The 12,896-nt window shown below is 41.7% G+C and overlaps 1 pseudogene; it reads right to left on the bottom strand.

The window, feature by feature from the left end:
* Positions 1–3,196: 3,196 nt before the first annotated feature.
* LOC119771545 lies at positions 3,197–5,068 on the bottom strand (annotated as a pseudogene).
* Positions 5,069–12,896: the final 7,828 nt, after the last annotated feature.

The raw sequence follows: 12,896 nt of genomic DNA, 5'->3' as shown, positions 1-12,896 counted from the left end.
AGCCAACATAGTATATTGGCTGAAGAGCAGTTATCAAAAACTTTATACATATTAGCCCAAGTAGTATGGCTTGCATCTCGCAAAAAGCTAAGTGTTGGGAGCTGGAGAAGTTCCACCTTTCTCCAGCAGAGTCCGCCGTGGATCCTTCTGAGTGAGCCTCCTGCACAGCTGCAGCCCATCAAGATCATCAGAGGATCCACTATATAAGCTGTCTTCAGACCTTGCCTCAACGCCGCAGTGTTGATCCAGTTGGTCAGCGCCTAAGCCTAGATTCTCTGTGTAACTCTGTGACTTTGAATCCAGCCTGGATTCTAACCGTTGCCTCTGTCTTCCAGGAAACCAGTGTCTCCTCTGTGAAGCTCTGGAAGAGCTAACCTGCCGAGCCGACCCTCAGAGCCAAACCCGAAGGTCCATAGTAAAGTTCCATGCAGCTCAGAACTAAGAGCTGGAAAATCCTAAGCCAAGGTCTGTTCATTATTAGACGTGAGACGCTGAAGCAGCTAGCGGACTCTGCTGATCAACTCCTCTCCAGATCCAACAGTGACTCTCCCAAAGCTAACCTCAAGAACCCTCAAGGTACAATCAGTTATCATCTTGAAATCAAGCTCCAGCTTGCAACGCTAACTGAACTGTCTCTCACGCAGACTCCGGTGAACCAGTGTCCAGGCCCGAGCCAGAACCAGTACATTCTGTGTGCTTGTATCTAAATAAACTTGTTGAACTTTTATTCCTGTGTCCGTCAGTGGTGTTCTGCATATTTGGGTCGCTCTTTGAGAACCCATCATGACACTAAGCCTAGATACATTTTCTCAGTAATTGTTTCCGTTAGCAAAAAGTAGTTTATTCAAGTATACTAAAAGTGCACTAATTTCATACTTAAAATCAGGCAGTGCACTTAGAGTTTACCCATTCCAAACTATATTTCATATACTTAACAGTAGTATTGCATTGTTTACTTTATTGTTTACTAAAGTATACTTTAAGCATACTTTAGTTATCTTAAAAATGTCCCAATTTAGTTCAAAGAAGTATTACTTTAGTTATACTTCAAGTACACTAAAAGTACATTGTACTTAAAGTTATACTTATACTTAAGTATCCTTAATAGAATGTACTTCAAGTATACTACTTTTTGCTAAGGGTTGGCTAGCATTTAGCTAATGGCTAACCCATTTTGCATGAAGCTTGTGGATACCAAATAACTTGGGCACTTAACAAATTGCTCGCTCAGTTAGGATTCATTTTTTTATTATTTGAATAACCTATTTCAATAACTAAGCTAGTTATTAGCTTGGCATTAGCTAATAACTAGCTTAGTTAAGATACAGTTAATTTAACAAAATAGCTTGCTGTTTGGAAGATTGTAATGTTAGTTAATATTTTGCTAAAGCATTTCCTCATTAGTAACCTAGACAATTTTATTAAGAATTTAATTCCTCTAAGCAAGTAACTTTTTGCTTCCCAACCAGAAAATAACAATAAAGGCTAATAGGGATAACTATTAAATATTCTACAAAATAAATTTAAAGAGGCTCAACAATGTTATAACAAGCATTAACCAATTTTGTTATAGATATTTGTAAGGGGCGTTTTGGGTATTTGTGAACAAAAATTACTGTGCATATCATTTTTACTTCTAGAATATTCACTTTGATTTATAAAGAAGATCTCACTCCATCTCAAGAGGGCTCTTTACCACAGCTTTTATAACCACTGCTCCAAGGTTCTTAAGAATAACACTATATAAATAGGAGCAACTGATGTTGTTTGCTAGCAGAGATTCAGTTTAATCCATAAATCTAAAAAAAAAAAAACTGTTCGATATAGCAACAATATTATAAAAGGTCGGAGGATTGCACCATAATGTCTTTGACCTGCCAGATACTATGCTTTTTCATTGGTGCTCTGAGCCTGCAAGTTAAGTCATTTAGTAAATGAGTCAGGTTTAATATCTTAACGATTCTGTTGTCTTCATGCACATTTTTACTTACTTGTAGTTCAAAAGAAATGTATTAAGTATAATTGGAATACATTTGAGGACCAACATTAACAGGGAGTTTCACATCTTTTGTTTTGATGAACAAATACTGACGGGGTCACAGTTATACTGTTTAGCTCTTAGGGAAATCCTGTGCGCAGACGGCAGATGCGCTGTGACTTCATTCAGATGACACCGTTTCAATTCACCTCCAGCCCCTCCTCCACCATCCTAGCTAAAGCTTCATCAGAGTGTCTTCCCTCCCGGAGTCTTACTGTGTTCCCTTTCTCATCTCAACCTGTCCGGCAGAAGACCGCCATGTTGAGCCTGGTTCTGCAAGAGGTTTCTTCCCAACGGGGAGCTTTTCCTCTCCACTGTCGCTTCATGCTTGCTCATCATGGACAGGTTCTCTCAACCTGTATTATCCAACTGGACTTCTATCTTCCAGGTCCCTGAGTGAAGCTCTAGTATCAGCTCACACGATTCACTGGATCTCCCCATAAAGCTCAGCGTACTGTCTCGCTAACCAGCAGTCTACAGACTGACCAACTTCATCTATCTCCAGTCCACCACCATTTTCAGGCCTGGGGGGAAACAGTCCTAATCTTTGCTCCTGTTCATGCATATCTATCAAAATTAGCACCAAAGACAAAGTAATTGTATTAATAACTTTCTCCTAATTGTCTTTTCTCTTCGTGTGAGTTTTTCAGACTGAAATTCCAGTCTATAGGGAAAACAGTCCATCTGCTAAAAACTTTTAAATAGTGCTGATGAAGGTTCTCAGTCATCCAGGTCATAGTCATTCCGTAAAAATTCAAAAAATATCCACTGGACTTGGTTTTCAAGATTTGAAGACGTTTCGCCACCTCTCCAGGAAGCTTTCTCAATTCAAATGTCTGGATCCGCAGTGAGTTTGAGTCTTATATAGACAACGCCTTGTATCGCTTGGAAACATGCAATAGAAACCGATGAATGGGTCGTTAGTTCCTTCGTTAGCCTGTAATATCTGAAACTGTCTATGATTCTAGGGGTCGGTCGTTAAAGGGGGGATTGTCATTAAGGGGGGGATTGTCTCCTGTAATACCTGAAACCTGTCTATGATTGTTAAGGGTTGGTCGTTAAGGAGGTATTGTTCACCGGCTGGAGCGGGTAAGTCCCTCGTTCCTCTGTGATGGGGTGGGGGGTTTGGTGATATCTGGAAGGGATCATGTCTATGATTGAATTGTATGTTTTTGGAAGCTGGAATCTCAGTCCACCACCTCTGTTTAAAGTTGGTTTTTCTCTCTTAACATAGATGGCTTCCTTCACGCCCCTCTCAAACCACCTATTTTCTTTATCCAGAATATGGACATTCTGGTCCTCAAAAGAATGTCCTTTGTCCACAAGGAGTAGGTGTACTGCGGAGTCTTGTCCAGAGGTGGCCGCTCTTCTGTGTTGGGCCATGCGTCTGTGGAGAGGTTGTTTGGTTTCTCCAATATAAAGATCAGAGCATTCCTCACTGCACTGAACAGCATATACCACTCCGCTCATATTTGGTCTGGGGGTTTTATCTTTCGGATGCACTAGCCTCTGTTTAAGGGTTTGGTTTGGCTTGAAATGTACTGGGATCTTGTGTTTGGAGAAAATCCTCTTGAGCTTTTCAGACACTCCAGCAACATAAGGGATTGTGATGTTTTTGCGTTTAATTTTCCCATCGCTGTCTTCTGTTGCGTGTCTTTTGGATTTCCTTGCTGATTTGATAAAAGCCCAGTTTGGATATCCACAGTTTCGGAGAGCATCTTTGATGTGTTTCTGTTCTTTTTGCTTCCCATCTGTTTTAGTGGGGACATGTTCTGCCCGGTGTTGTAAGGTTCTGATGACTGAGAGTTTGTGTTCCAGTGGGTGGTGTGAGTCAAAAAGAAGATACTGGTCTGTGTGAGTAGGTTTCCTATAAACTTCAATGTTTAGGCTTCCATCTCCTTCCATGCTCACCAGGCAGTCCAGAAAGGGTAGTTTGTTTTCCTTGGCATCCTCTCTGGTGAATTTGATGTTGCGGTCAACAGCGTTGATGTGTTTGGTGAAAGCTTCCACTTCCTCTAGCTGGATTTTGACGAAAGTGTCATCCACGTATCTAAACCAGTGGCTTGGTGGTATTCCATTGAAAGTGTCTAAAGCTCTCTTTTCCATTTCTTCCATGTAAAGATTTGCTACAATTGGTTATACTGGAGATCCCATTGCGTAGCCATGTTTTTGTCCGTAAAAATTACCTCTGAATTTGAAATAGGTTGTGGAAAGACAAAGGCCCAGTAGTGTGCAGATCTGGTCCGGAGTGAAATTAGTCCTGTTGTTTAAATCACTATCTTGTTCAAGACGTGTCCTGACTGTTTCCACTGCCTCTGTTATAGGTATGCATGTGAAAAGTGAAGTAACATCAAACGATACCAGGGTTTCTCCTGGAGCCATCCTTAAATGTTTGGCTTTGTTGGCAAAGTCTTTGGAGTTTTCTATGTGATGTGGTGTGTTCCCCACCAAGGGAGCTAAGATATTAGTAAGCTGTTTAGCAATGTTGTATGTTACTGAGTTAATGCTGCTGACAATGGGCCTGAGTGGTGCCCCTTCTTTGTGAATTTTTGGAAGTCCATATAAGCATGGAATTTCCTCCCCTGGATATAATCTGAAATAGGCTGTGCTGTTAATTACCTTGTCTTTTTCAAGTTGTTTGAGATAGTCTATTATTTTCTTTTTGTAGCCGCTGGTTGGATCTCTTTTCAAGGATTCATACGTATCAGTGTCCTTCAGTAGAGTGATAAGTTTGTCTTGGTAGTCTGAGGTGTTGAGGACTACGGTGCATCTTCCTTTGTCTGCTGGTAATATGGTGATGCTTTGGTCCTGGCTCAGGGATGTTATGGCTTTCATTTCCTGGGGTGTGAGGTTGGAAGGAGGTGGTTTGGCGCTGGACAGGGTGGCTGTTACCTTCATTCTGAGTTGCTCTGCCTCCGTTTCAGCCAGGTTGTTGTTCCTGATGGCCGATTCAGTGGCCGTGATCAGTTCCACAATGGGTACTTCTTGTGGAGCAATGGCAAAATTCAGGCCTTTACTCAGTACATCCATCTCTGGTTTTGCTTTTAAATAGTCTTGCTAAAATATTAGATAAAAGTATATAGGCCCAACCAGTCCACATGTGTTTTGTGGACTTGGAGAAGCCATTCGACCGTGTCCCTCGTGCTGCCCTGTGGGGGATGCTCCAGGAGTATGGAGTCGGGGGCCCTTTATCAGGGGCCATCCGTTCTCTGTACAAGCGGAGCAGGAGTCTGGTTCGCATTGCCGGCATTAAGTCGGATCTGTTCCCAGTGCATGTTGGACTCCGACAGGGCTGTCCTCTGTCACCGGTCCTGTTCATAACTTTTATGGACAGGATTTCTAGGCGCAGCCAAGGACCGGAAGGGGTCTGGTTTGGGGAACAGCGGATCTTGTCCCTGATTTTTGCGGATGACGTAGTTCTGCTGGCTCCCTCCTGCCAAGACCTACAGCGTTCGCTGGGGCGGTTCGCAGAGGAGTGTGAAGCGGCAGGGATGAGAATCAGCTCCTCCAAGTCCGAGGCCATGGTTCTCGACCGGAAAAAGGTGGCTTGTCCCATTCAGGTTGGAGGAGAGTCCCTGCCTCAAGTGGAGGAGTTCAAGTATCTTGGGGTCCTGTTCACGAGTGAGGGAAGAATGGAGCGGGAGATCGATAGACGGATCGGCGCGGCTGCTGAAATAATGCAGACGCTGCACCGGTCTGTCGTGGTGAAGAGAGAGCTGAGCGAAAAGGCAAAGCTCTCAATTTACCGGTCGGTCTACATTCCTACCCTCACCTATGGTCATGAAATCTGGATCATGACCGAAAGAACGAGATCCCGGAAACAAGCGGCTGAAATGAGCTTTCTCCGCAGGGTGGCTGGGCTCTCCCTTAGAGATAGGGTGAAGAGCTCGGTCATTCGGGAGAGGCTCAGTGTAGAGCCGGTTCTCCTCCACATCGAGAGAAGTCAGATGAGGTGGCTCAGACATCTTCTTCGGATGCCCCCTCGACGCCTCCCTCGGGAGTTCCAGGCCCAGGGGATGACCCAGGACACGCTGGGGAGACTATGTCTCTCAACTGGCCTGGGAGCGCCTAGGGCTTCCCCCAACAGAGCTGGGGGAGGTGTCTGCGGAGAGGGAAGTCTGGGAGTCTCTGTTTAGTCTGCTGCCCCCGCGACCCTGTTCCGGATAAAGCGGGAGACGACGAGTACGAGTGCGAGTATATAGGCTTTAAACACAAATTTAGAGGATCAATGGATGGATGGAGAGATTTTACTTAAAATCTTTCAACTAATTTCATGTCCTTCTATTGCCTTATTTCATTAATTAAAAATTATCTGTCTTTCACATTTGAAGTTTTCCTTTCAGAGTATTTGCATGTCATAATGCAAAAGGATTATGCAGTGGTATTGTAGATTCATGGCCAAATAGTATGGTACAGCGCTGATCAAATGAATTGTATTATGTCATTTCTGGGAAGAAAAAAAAATACTTGACTATTGGAAGTTGAATGACAAAAGGAGATGAGCATATCTCTTTTTAAGGGGATTTTATGTTTTAATCTACCAACTATTATCAAACTCATTTTGGATTACAGCAGGAAGGAGGAGAGCAAGCCTAGTAGGCCTGCACAAGAAGAAAAATGCTGATTTTTACTCCTTGTAAAAGCCTCAGCCGGCTGGAGGACAAAATAAAATATTCATTATGAGTGTTGAGCATTTCACGGCACCACCGCAGGTTTATTTGTGTGCTTTCTCAACTGTGAAGAGTAAACAAGACAGAATCAAGCAACAGTAAGTTCTGTGTGCTCCCAGATGGAACATTTAGCTGTCTTTTACCCTCTTACTATGTCAAAACAAGAAAAAGATCAACAATCTAATTGTTGATCATTTATGTGATTTTTTTGCCTGCTGAGTTGCTACGGCTTTTTGAAAAAGTTGTTATATAACCCATAATGGGCACCGAATTGGAGTGCGGTAGGTGGCTTCTGACTTATTTTTAATTCTGAAGAAAACCTTTTATTCTATCTTTTTTGTGTATAAATAATTCAGCAGAGTGATGAGGTGCTGGATTAAATAACAGACTCTTCAGTCAGAATGTTTAACAAATTAATAAAAGTGATTGTTAAATGCCTCTTCCTCTCTGCTGAAGACCGTAGCGTACAACAAAGAATTTAAGTCAACTTCAAAAGCTAAAGGGTTTGACACCGGCATAGTTAGCAAATAGCTGGCCTGGGTAACAACACAAAGCTTACATTTAAGGAACAATTCACTTAGTTAGGACTTCATGGCATTGTTTTTTTCAAATTGGAATTGGTATGTTTGAGGGACTTAATATCAGGGATTATTGTGCTCAAGTTTCTCACCTGCTGATCACCATGTTATACACAATTAGGACAAACTGTGTCAGAAGGACCCCAGGCTGAGAATTGAACCCAGAATCCTCTTGATGCAAGGCAGCAGTGTTACCCACTGCACCACTGAGCAACCTCGTTCAATTCCTGGCTCGGGTCTTTCTGCATGGTGTTTGCATGTTCTCCCTGTCCATGCGTGGGTTATCTCCGGGTACTCCGGCTTCCTCCCACAGTCCAAAAACATGACTGTTAGGTTAAGTGGCTTCTCTAAATTCTCCTTATGTGTGAGTGTGTGCATGGTTGTTTATCCTGTTTGTCTCTGTGTTGTCCTGGGATGGACTGGCAACCTGTCCTGGACAGCTGGAGATCGACACCAGCGCCCCTCTCGACCCTAGCAGGGATGAACATGATATAAAAAGGGTTGGATGGATGAATATTCTACATCACATTTTGTACAATGTTGGACAGGAAATCTCCGAAATTGTAAAATCTCTTAATATAAAACTTAAGTTCAGAGTGAATAAACATGGACAATGAGAAAGATGATAGTTTATGGAGTAATTTTAACAGATTAAAACATCACAATAACAAAAGTTGTTGTTTTAAAAGAATGGAGACAGGAGTAATGGAGAAATACAATTTTTTTATTCTGTTGAGAAACTTCCTCTGGTTGACTATGTCACGTGCAGCTGTGCTTAGAGAACACCATACAGCGTAGGATGTGGGGCAAAGACAATCCAACATGTTGAATGTCGAAGTTCAACTGCACAAACTGCCAGTGTGCTATACAGGAAAATTGGGACAGTACATGTTATATAATAATAATAATAATAATAATAATAATAATAATAATAATAATAATAATAATAATAATAATAATAATAATAATAATAATAATAATAATAATAATAATAATAATAATAATAATAATAATAATAATAATAATAATAACAATAATAATAATAATAATAATAATAATAAATAATAATAATACATTTTATTTGAAGGCACCTTTCTCTGCACTCAAGGTCACCATACAAAGATACACAAAATGCATTAAAAGAAAACAATAAAATCCAACAAAGAGACAGTAGCAATGGCGATATGAATAGACCTCAGTTTGAAATAGATGTGTTTTGAGGTGAGATTTGAAATGGTGGAGTGAGTTGATCATTCTGAGTTGGGATGGTAAAGATAAAGCCTAGGACACAGTATACACTTCAACTCACAAGCCGGAACGCACAATTGAGGGACACAAGGGTGAAAGTATAGTATTTTTGTAGCTTTGGAGGCGAGGGTGTCAGAGTTAGAATCCAGGCTTCAGGCTGTTGAACATCCAGGAGTTAAAGTAGGCCCCCCACGTAGCTCTCCTCCAAAAGTGCCTGAGCAGCCAGGCGATTGGGTAACTGTACGCAGAAAGCGTAGTCGTGGATCTCTGCCCACTGGTCACCACCAACCCGTTCACGTTTCTAACCGGTTTTCCCCACTCAGTGACACACCCACTGAGAAGCCCACTCTGGTGATTGGCAGCTCCATAGTCAGAAACGTGGCATTAGAGACACCAGGGACCATAGTCAAATGTTTGCCGGGGGCCAGAACGGGCGACATCAAATCCTACCTGAAACTACTGGCTAAGGATAAGGTTAAATACAGTAAGATTGTTATTCACGCTGGTGGTATTGACACCCGGTTACGCCGATCGGAGGTCACTAAAATTAGTGTTGCTTCGGTGTGTAAGTTTGCCAAAAAAATGTCGGACTCCGTAATTTTCTCTGGTCCCCTCCCTGATCTGACCAGTGATGACATGTTTAGCTGCATGTCGTCATTCAACCGCTGGTTGTCTAGGTGGTGTCCTGAAAACAACGTGGGCTACATTAATAATTGGCAATCCTTTTTGGGAAAGCCTGGTCTGATTCGGAGAGACGGCATCCATCCCACTTTGGATGGTGCAGCTCTTCTTTCTAGGAATCTGGCCACATTTATTAGTCCTCCAAAACCCTGACCACCCAGGGTGCAGACCAGGAAGCAGAGTTGTAGTTTAACACACATCTCTGCAGCTTCTCTACTGTTACCCACTCTTTACTCCATCCAGACAGTGTCTTGTCCACGACCAAAATCTAATAAATTAGCAAAGATTCCCAAAGGAGTAAATCATGATAATCTAATTAAAATCAAAATAACTCCAAGTGGGGAAAAAGTTAAAACAATTAAATGCGGTCTGTTTAACATAAGATCGCTTTCCTCTAAAAGTCTGCTAGTTAAAATGACTTGATTTGCCTTACAGAAACCTGGCTGCAGCAAGAGGATTATGTGAGCATAAACGAGGCAACTCCTTCAAGCTATTTAAATTTTCACATACCCAGAAGTTCTGGGCGAGGAGGAGGAGTAGCAACAATCTTCCAGTCTGACTTACTGATTACTCCCAAAACAGTTAATACCTACAACTCTTTTGAACATTTAACCCTTAATTTCCCTCATCCAAATTTCAAGGCAAGAAAACCTCTTCTTTTTGTAACTTTGTATCGTCCGCCAGGTCCTTACTCTGAATTTTTAGATGAGTTTTCAGAGTTCCTTTCTGATTTGGTATTAAATACTGACAGGGTCATCATAGTGGGAGATTTTAACATCCATGCTGACATTGAAGGCGATAGCTTAAGAGCAGCCTTTAATGCTATCTTAGACACTATTGGCTTTGTTCAAAATGTGAATAGTCCCACACATTCTCATCTTCATACTTTGGATCTTGTGCTGACATACGGCATAGAATGTGAAGAAATAACAGTATTTCCTCACAACCCTGTCCTCTCTGACCACTTTCTAATAACCTTCAGGATTACTTTAACAGAGTTCTCCTCCCCCAAAAGAAGGTTCAATTTTAGTAGATCTTTATCAGATAGTGCAGTTATAAATTTTAAAGAAGCGGCTTCACTTTCTCTCTCCTCTGTGTCGCTGAGCAGTGCTGCAGAGTGCAAAAGTATAGCTTATTCCCCTTCACAGGTTGATGATTTTGTTGATGGGGTTGCTAGTTCTCTGCGTACTGCCTTAGACAACGCAGCTCCTTTGAAAATGAAAACCGTTAAAAATAGAAAGCTTGCTCCTTGGTTTAATGCAGAGCTGCGTACTTTGAAGCAAAATGCTAGGAAACTGGAGAGAAAATATCGCTCCACAGGCCTGCAGGAGTCCTTCCTAGTCTGGAAAAATGGTTTACTGCTGTATAAGAGGACCCTTTGTAAAGCAAGAGCAGCATACTTCTCCTCATTAATAGAGGAGAATAAGAATAATCCTAGATTTCTTTTTAATACAGTTGCCAAACTCACCCAGAGCCATAGCTCTGTTGAACCGTCCATTCCACCTGCTCTTAGCAGCAATGATTTTATGGGATTCTTTATAAATAAGATTGATCTTATTAAAAATAAGATCATAAGCACTCCTCTATCCGCGATTGTACCTGAGGTAGTCATGGAATCTGAACCGGGTTTAGACTGCTTTGATCCAGTTGAACTCTCTGAATTAGCAAAATTATTGTCTTCATCTAGGCATTCAACTTGTATGTTAGATCCAGTTCCAACCAGGTTATTTAAGGAGGTATTCCCTTTGATCTCCTCCTCCATTTTAGATGTGATTAATCTATCTCTGTTACAGGGATATGTACCTAAAGCTTTTAAGGTTGCTGTAATTAAACCTCTGCTTAAGAAACCGTCTCTTGACCCAGATGACTTGGTTAATTATAGACCTATATCCAATCTTCCTTTCTTATCCAAAATTCTTGAGAAAGTAGTTGCCAAACAAGTTTGCGACCACTTACACCATAATGAACTTTTTGAAGAGTTTCAGTCTGGCTTTAGAGCTCATCATAGCACTGAAACAGCTCTGGTGAAAGTCACTAATGATATTCTCATGGCCTCAGATAATGGACTTGTATCTGTGCTCGTCCTGTTGGATCTTAGTGCTGCATTTGATACAGTTGACCATAATATTCTTTTAGAAAGACTTGAATATTTTGTTGGAATTAAAGGAACAGCACTAGACTGGTTTAAATCCTATCTATCTGATCGAATTCAGTTTGTTTATGTTAATGATAGATCTTCAACACACTCAAAGGTTACCTGTGGAGTACCACAGGGATCAGTGCTAGGACCAATTCTCTTTACTTTATACATGCTCCCAATTGGTAGAGTTATTAGACAGCATGGGATTAATTTCCACTGTTATGCTGATGATACCCAGCTATATCTGTCTATAAATCCAGATGAAGCTAACCCATTACATAGATTACAAGCATGTCTTGAAGACATAAAAACCTGGATGACTCTTAACTTTCTGCTTCTGAATGCAGACAAAACAGAAGTTATAGTCTTTGGACCAGAGTCTCTGAAAAAGAAGCTGATTAGCCAGTCACTTCATTTGGATGGGATTAAACTGATTTCAGATAATAAAGTAAAAAATCTTGGTGTTATTTTTGATCAGGACCTGTCATTTAAATCCCAGATCAAAGAGGTTTCTAGAATTTCCTTCTTTCATCTGAGGAACATTGCAAAAATTAGAAATCTCCTGTCCAGGGGTGATGCTGAGAAACTAGTCCATGCATTTGTTACTTCAAGGCTGGACTATTGTAATTCTTTACTATCAGGAAGTCCACAAACTGTAGTTAAAAGCCTTCAGCTGATCCAAAATGCTGCAGCCAGAGTTCTGATGAAAATTAAAAAGAGAGATCATATCTCTCCTATCCTGGCTTCTCTTCATTGGCTTCCTGTTAAATCAAGAATAGAATTTAAAATCCTCCTTCTCACATATAAAGCCTTAAATGGCCAAGCTCCATCTTATATCAGAGATCTGATTGTTCCTTATGTTCCTAACAGAGCACTTCGCTCTCAATCTGCAGGTTTACTAGTGGTTCCTAGAATTTCTAAAAGTAGAATGGGAGGCAGATCTTTTAGTTATCAGGCTCCTCTCCTGTGGAACCAACTACCAGTTTTAGTCCGTGAGGCAGACACTCTGTCTACTTTTAAGACTAGGCTTAAAACTTTCCTTTTTGATAAAGCTTATAGTTAGGGTGGCTCAGGTTATCCTGAGCTCTCTCTCTATATTTATGCTGCTATAGGCTTAGACTTTTGGAGGACATAGGGACCCCCATTTCATCATTCTGCTTCATTCTCTCTCTGTTCTCCTATTCTGCAGAATCTGTTTGTTCAATCTCTAACCTTCTGCTCTCTCTGCTTTTCCTCAGAGTAGCTTTGCCTCGTCTGTTCCTGTTTGGCTGTGACGTCATCCAGGAAAGAAACATCAGCTGTGCTGCTTCCATCAACACCCTTGTTTGTAGATGTTGGAGATCGGCCTGTCTTCAGGTGTGGTCCTGTTTCTCTGGCCGTGGCTGGGTGGATGTGCTCTCTTCATCCTCTGGCATGGGAGCTGCCTTGGAGCTCGTCTGCCTGGCTGTGTGTTTCCTGGACGGGGCGGCCTTTTACAGCTGCTTGTATCTCTGCTTCTGTCTCCTTGAACCCCAGTCGGCCTTGGCAGATGGCCGCTCACA

Source organism: Cyprinodon tularosa, unplaced genomic scaffold (assembly GCF_016077235.1).
Source record: "Cyprinodon tularosa strain WSP-4 unplaced genomic scaffold, ASM1607723v1 ctg68, whole genome shotgun sequence".
NCBI lineage: Eukaryota > Metazoa > Chordata > Actinopteri > Cyprinodontiformes > Cyprinodontidae > Cyprinodon > Cyprinodon tularosa.
Note: the sequence above shows the minus strand (reverse complement) of the source record. Positions and strands in the feature narration are given on the sequence as shown.